We start from the raw sequence: 7,683 nt of genomic DNA on the forward strand, positions 1-7,683 counted from the left end.
GTGTTTGCTCTTGATCGCTCCGTTGGTTTTTGTCCCGAGAGTCGTGCCTGGTGTCCAGAATTTACAGCCAGTAAAGGTTGGAAGAGGATTGAGGGCAGAATTCCAAATAGGGATAAGTTATACGTGGCAAGGACATGTGCACTTTGTACCGCCACATTCAGGATGTGAGGATTTGCAAAGGATATCATGAAGACAACGTTGGGTTCAACCTTAATTTAACACATTTGCTGAGCACCTGCTAGTGGTAGGCTCTGATCAAGGCCTCGCAGCACGTCTCTTTCTATTCCCTCACTCTCTTGGGCCAAAAAGGTAGACTAGATTCTGCTAGGTTCCTGCGAACACCCTGCCTTTGTGACATTACTTTTAAAAAACATCAATTTCTGGGGCGCCTGGGTGGCTCAGTGAGTTAAAGCCTCTGCCTTTGGCTCAGGTCATGATCCCAGTGTCCTGGGATCGAGCCCTACATCAGGCTCTCTCCTCTGCAGGGAGCCTGCTTCCTCCCCTCTCTATCTCTGCCTGCCTCTCTGCCTACCTGTGATCTCTGTCTGTCAAATAAAAAAATAAATACAATCTTTAAAAAAAAAAATCAATTTCAAAAGCCAATGAGATTTTGACCTCCATTAAGGCAGGGACCCTGTCATAACCTTGTGTTTCCAGAATTCAACCGTCTGGCACATAATAAGAACTAAATAAATCATTGTTAAAGTTTAAACAGTTAAGAGATGGTTTTAACTCTACACACGTACACGCCGATGATTACATGTAAAGCTGGAGAAATCTGAGTAAGATCAGTGGATGGTATCAGCATCTGTTTTCTGTTGTTCTTGTACTTGAGTTTTTCAGGATGTTACCATTTTTAGGGGAATCGGAGAAAGGGTGCATGGGATCTTTGTATTTTTTTTTTTAAGATTTTATTTATTGGGCGCCTGGGTGGCTCAGTGGTTAAGCCGCTGCCTTCGGCTCAGGTCATGATCTCAGGGTCCTGGGATCGAGGCCCACATCGGGCTCTCTGCTCAGCAGGGAGCCTGCTTCCTCCTCTCTCTCTGCCTGCCTCTCTGCCTGCTTGTGATCTCGCTCTGTCAAATAAATAAATAAAATCTTTAAAAAAAAAAAATAAAATAAAAAATAAAAAATAAGATTTTATTTATTTATTAGAGAGAGAGAAGGAGAGGACACAGGTAGGGGGAGCTGGAGAGGGAGAAGCAGGCTTCCTGCAGAGCAAGGAGCCAGATGGGGGGCTCCATCCCAGGACCCCAGGATCACAACCTGAGCCCAAGGCAGATGCTTAATGACTGAGCCACCCAAGCACCCCCTTTTTATTATTTCTTATAACTGACTATGAATGTATAATTATTTCAAAATAAAAGTGTAATTAAGAAAAGAATGCCTTTAATGCCAAGATAAAAAAAAATAATAATAATATGGTTTCTTCCTTGGAAGTATCTGGTCTAGTCAGGGAGGAAGATGCATAGACAATAATGACTTCCCAAAGTGATGTTGAGTTATTCGAAGTTCTGTGTGCCTATGAAGAAGATGAGAACAGATGAGTGAAAAACTCGGTCAGGAGCTCTGCTGGATTAGAGACAGATTTACAGAAGAGGTCACATTTGAGCCGAGGGTGAGTAGGAATGGTGCCCAAGAGACCTAAGTAGGGAAAGAGGTAAACAAAGGCCAGTGGTGTGTAAGGAGCTGCAGCCCTATGCACTGGAGTGAAACTCATCCTGTTCTATGTTATTAAGATGGGCACATGGGTGAGTTGAACACATTGCTGAAGTGACCAGAAGTTAACTGGAAAATCCTCCGGCGAAGAGGAAATCTATAGGTTTAATTCAATCTCAATTTAAAAAAAAGTTTTTAAATAATTGACAAGCTGAGGGGCACCTGGGTGACTCAGTGGGATGAGTGTCCGCCTTCAGCTCAGGTCATGATCCATTGAGCCCCGCATAAGGCTCCCTGTTTGGTGGGGAGCCTGCTTCTCCCTCTCCTTCTGCCCCTACCCCTCACTAGTGTTCTCTCTCATGCTCTGCTCTCTTTCTCTCAAATAAGTAATTTTTTTTTAAACTTTAAAATAATATTTGTTGGGGCACCTGGGTGGCTCAGAGGGTTAAAGCCTCTGCCTTCGGCTCAGGTAATGATCTCAGGATCCTGGGATAGAGCCCCACATCGGGCTCTCTGCTCAGCAGGGAGCCTGCTTCTCTCTCTCTCTCTGCCTGCCTCTCCATCTACTTGTGATTTCTCTCTGTCAAATAAATAAATAAAAATCTTTAAAAAAAAAAAAAAAAAAAGATCTCTGGGTTGTGACATTGAGCCTGTGTAGGTTCTGCCCTCAGCAGGGAGTCTGCTTGAGATTCTCTCTCCCTCTGCCTCTCCACCTGTTAGTTCTCTCATACTCTCTCTCTCTAAAAAATAAATAAATAAGGGGGGGTGGGAGGTCGGGGTACCAGGTGCTGGGTATTATAGAGGGCACGGATTGCATGGAGCACTGGGTGTGATACAAAAACAATGAATACTGTTATGCTGCAAATAAATAAAAAAACTTTTTTTAAACCCCCCCCTCCAAAAATACAGTTACATAGCAATAATACTGTGTGTTTTTTTTGATGGATTACAGAGCTCTTTGTGATCTTGACAGAATCCTAATGATGGATGGAGTCACGCACTATTTTCCTGGTTTCTTAGATGAAACAATGAGGCAGAGAGAAGTGGCAGGGCTTTCCCAAAACCACATCACCAGGAAATAGGTGAACTGGGCTGGGGCCCAGGCCTAGGTTGGATCGGTTAGGGTCAAAAGGCCTAGAATTTGTTCCCAACCTGTTCCAGCCATTTATTAGCTGGGTTCCTTACATTATATCTCCCTTTTTTTCTTTATATTTCCTTCTACTGTGAAATGTATCCTAGGTGCAAGAACATATATAAAATTTACATATACAGTTTATTAAATAACTATACAATGAACAGCCATGCAATCATCTCACAGGTAAATCAAGAAACATTACCAACCCGGAGCTCCCTGTGAGACTCCTTCCCAATCACAATCTCATCCCTGCACTACCCCTTCTCCATGTAACCACCACCTTCCTGGTTACTGCCCTGGTCTGAGCCCTCACTGGCTCCCTCCAGGATTACTGTAATATCTTTCTAATTCTCTTTGTTCTACCCTTGCCTCCTTCCTTCTCAGCACAGCAGTTAGAATATTCCTTTAAAGAGGCACCTGGGGGCACCTGGGTGGCTCAGTGGGTTAAGCCGCTGCCTTCGGCTCAGGTCATGATCTCAGGGTCCTGGGATCGAGTCCCGCATGGGTCTCTCTGCTCAGCAGGGAGCCTGCTTCCCTCTCTCTCTCTCTCTCACTGCCTGCCTCTCTGCCTACTTGTGATCACTCTCTGTCAAATAAATAAATAAAATCTTTAAAAAAAAAAATAAATAAAGAGGCACCTGGATGGTTGAGTGAGTAGAGTATGTGACTCTTGATCTTGGGGTCATGAGTCTAAGCCCCGTGTTGGGTGTAGAGCTTACTTTAAAAAAAAAAAAAAAAGGAAAGAAAGAAAGGGCACCTGGGTGGCTCAGTGGGTTGAGCCTCTGTCTTCGGCTCAGGTCGTGGTCTCAGGGTGCTGGGATCGAGCCCCACATCAGTCTCTCTGCTCGGCGGGGAGCCTGCTTCTCCCTCTCTCTCTGCCTGCCTCTCTGCCTACTTGTGATCTCTCTCTGTGTCAAATAAATAAATAAATATATTTTTTAATAAGGATGTTAAAAAAAATTAAATTGCCCTATTAAAAAAATATTCCTTTTAAAATACAAGTCAGATCCCGTCATTTTTATGTTCAAAACCCTACAGTTTCACACAGAATAAAAGCTACTCTCCCCGTCACTCCCTGTGCTCTGGCCAAAACCTATAGTTTCACACAGAATAAAAGCTACTCTCCCCATCACTCCCTGTGCTCTGGCCACCTGGCCTCTTAACTCTTCCATGAACAGGAATATAGCAGACATGCTCCTCCTGGGGCCTTCACTCTGGGTGTTCTTGCAGCCCCAAATGGCTTGAAATTGGGTCTGGACTGCTCCCACCTGGCTACTTAACTGACCTTCTCCCCTCCTTCCTGTATTCAAATTTCTCTTCTGTAATGAGGCTTCCCCCAACCACCCTATTTAAACTGTAACCTTGGGTGCCTGGGTGGCTCAGTGGGTTAAGCCTCTGCCTTCGGCTCAGGTCATGATCTCAGCATCCTGGGATCGAGTCCTGCGTTGGGCTCCCTGCTTGGCAGGGAGTCTGCTTCCTCCTCTCTCTCTCTCTGCCTGCCTCTCTGCCTACTTGTGATCTCTGTCAAATAAATAAATAAAATCTTAAAAACAAACAAACAAAAAAACAACTGCAACCTCTTTGTCCTTGTTTACTGCTGTTTCCTGGATAAAATGTGAGCTAAGCAAGGCTGAACATCTTTGCTTGTCCGATTCATTGTTGCTCCCGTGCCTACAACAGAACACATGGCAGGTGTTCAGTCAAGATGGATTGAATGAAAGAACTAGAATCCAGTTTTTTTGTAATAACCATTTCCTTGCTTTTCTTGGCACCTTTCCCACCTATGTATCCATTTCAAATAGTTAGAACTTAGGGGGCACCACAGTGGCTCAGTCATTAAGCATCTGCCTTCAGCTCAGGTCCTGATCCCAGGGTCCTGGGATCAAGCTTCATGTCGGGCTCCCTGCTCAGTGGGGAGTCTGCTTCTCCCTCTCCCACTCCCCCTCCTTGTGTTCCCTCTCTCATCATCTCTCTATCAAATAAATAAATACAATCTTTAAAAAAAATAATAGAATTATAGAATTTAGGTTTGTTTGTTTGTTTTAACTCAATGTAAATTGAAACATACTGCATATGTACCTTCTATGTTCTATTTTCTTTTGCTCAACATTGTGTTTTTGGGATTCATTCAAGTTGTTGTGTGTGGCTGCAATTCATTCATTTTCCCCTGCTGTCAAGTTTTTCCTTGTGTGAATGATATCACAACGTATCCAACCATTCAACCTTTGAAGGAAGTCTGGGCTCTGCCCGGTTTTTGAACAATCTCCCAGGCATTTCCAGGCACACATGTATATGAGACTCTCCTGGGTATACCTCGGAGTGGCGCTGCAAGTTCTTCGTGTATGTGTCTCTTCAGTTTTATGAGATAATGCCAGATGGTTTCCAAAGTGACGCATCCATCTGCCCTCCCTAGGTCGGCCCATCTGCAGCCTGGTCTCGCCTTTGGGCCCTTGTGTTTCCTGTATTACCTTTGTTAAATAAGGATTGGACAAAGGGATTTCTGAGGTCTCTTTTGAGTCTGATGTTCCGTGATTCTGTGATCAAGGAGGCCTAAATAAGCAGCACCACATCCTTGAGGCAGCGCTTAAGTTCCAGGGAGAGAGGCAAGTGCAACTCGTGCATGGAAGGAGGCCTTCAAGCCCCCACGGTTGAGGCACAGTCCTAGACTCTAAAGACTGGAGTCAAGGTAGGGACTCTGGCCCTCACAAAGGCTGGCAATTCTCATCCGTACCACAACTTCTGCTTCCGCCTGCCCTTCCAAGAATTTCCAAACACAGAACATGGCAACGAGACGCAAGAGCAAAAGTAATAAATTTGTTCAGAGATGAAGTTGAACAGTGTCAAGTCAAAGTCAAGGGTAAGTGATGTGTTTTTGGGAGGAGCTGCAGGTTCGGTCTGGACAGGAAATGGCATACAGTCTTCCTAAGGGGAGGCATTTTGAAAGAGGAAGAGAAGAGGGAATTTCCCAGGAACACACCTGGTGAGGATGAAGCAGTGGCAATTTTAAAAATTTTTTTATTTATTTTATTTGAGAAAGAGAGAATGCAAGAGAGAGAGCAGGAGCAGGGGGCAGAGGGAGAAGCAGACACCCTGCTGAACAGGGAGCCCAACGTGGGGCTTGATCCCAGGACCCCAAGATCATGACCCGAGCTAAAGGCCGGTGCTTAACCGACTGAGCCACCCATGTGCCCCAATGGCAATTTTTTAAAAAAGATTTTATTCATTTATTTTATAGACAGAGATCACAAGTAGACAGAGAGTCAGGCAGAGACAGAGAGTGGGAAGCAGACTCCCTGATGAGCAGAGAGCTTGAGTGAGGAACTTGATCCCAGGACTCTGAGAGCATGACCTGAGCAGAAGGCAGTGGCTCATCCCACTGAGACACCCAGGCACCAACCCCCCACCTCCGCCCAGCCCCAGTGGCAATTTTTAAGACAGAATGAGGGCAGAGCTGGGAGCAGACTCTGGGAAGAGGTCAGACAGGAGTTGCTTGAGCTGGCTGGAGAATGTTTCCTGTGCCCAGAAGCTGGCTCTGGCCACACCTCCCTGGGGAGTTTCCCCAGGACACCCCGGGGTCTTGGCCTTTGGTTCCAATTGGAGATTGGTTGGTGCTGGGCAAAAAGTGAAAATTGCAAGACTGAGAAGCTGCCCGGTTCTTTACAGGGCAGGTCATGATGGGCCTCCGGTGTAAACCCCTATGTCTGGTTGTTGCTGGGAGACATGTGGGTTTAGAACTGCACACACAGGTAGATACTTATCGTGGCTGCATCTCTTCCTTCCTCTTCCATCCTCCTATAATTTCTTTCCTTCGTTTACATGTTCATTCCAGCATTTATTCAGACATATATACGGTGAGTGCTTAATGTGTATCCCCAGGATGTCAAAAGGAACAGGGCACCATCCTGGGTTTTGAGGCGCTTCCAGCCAAGTGGGGGGGAGAATCACTAGATCTGATTTTCTTTCCCTCCTCCTCACCTACTAGGTGGGAATGGACAGAGCCAGACACCTGCCAAAGGGTCAGTTACTCACCTGCAAACCATGACGAAGCTTGGCTCAAGGGGTTGCCATGTGGAGTCTGCATTGGCACCCATATCTTTCACACAATATGTGTTCAATGAATAGTAACAAAGTGGATTAAATCTAGGAGGAAGGCAGTGGGTAATCCAGAGCTACTGGGGTGGAATGCCTGTGGCCTGGGCACAGAGATTGCGCCTATATTCTCCTGTATCTGGTGACATGGACTTGTCTTCCAGCCCAATATAGAAGAGGAGGGAGGTGATTCAAATGGCAAACACAGGAGAGTTTAGAGCTTTCAAGTCAGGAAGGTAAGAAAATGGGGCCCAGATTAATCATTTTGGAGCAGAAAAGTTTCTGTGGGAGCATGGTGGGGGGTAATGAGACAGTTTTTCCTGGAGGGATTGAGAGCTGTGGGGGAAAGACCTAGGATGGAACCACTCAGACAACTGAAAAATCCCACTGCTTGGCTGGCTCGTGGAAACTCTGGTCCACACCTCTTTTCTCTCACTTCCTAGGAAGCTCCTTTCTTGTTGCCCCCTTCCAGAATTATTCACATGTAGGCCTGGCAACTCCTATATGGGGAACACAATCTCTCAGCAAATATTTATTGAGTATTTACTACATACCAGGCCCTATTCAAAGTGTTGGAGGCACAGCAGTGAAGAAAACAAAGAGCTTGATCTTCAGGTACATATGCACATGTATAGCAGATGGACAAATTGTTAGAACTGGAATTGCTGGGGCAAAACCATGGGCATTGAAAATTATTATCGATATTGGCAAATTGATGAATATTTTGTTACAGTTTATGTTCTACATAACTCTACAGTTATGGATGAGGCTTTCTGGATGAGTGTATCTTTCTGACCAGA

Source organism: Neovison vison, chromosome 5 (genome assembly GCF_020171115.1).
Source record: "Neovison vison isolate M4711 chromosome 5, ASM_NN_V1, whole genome shotgun sequence".
Lineage (NCBI taxonomy): Eukaryota > Metazoa > Chordata > Mammalia > Carnivora > Mustelidae > Neogale > Neogale vison.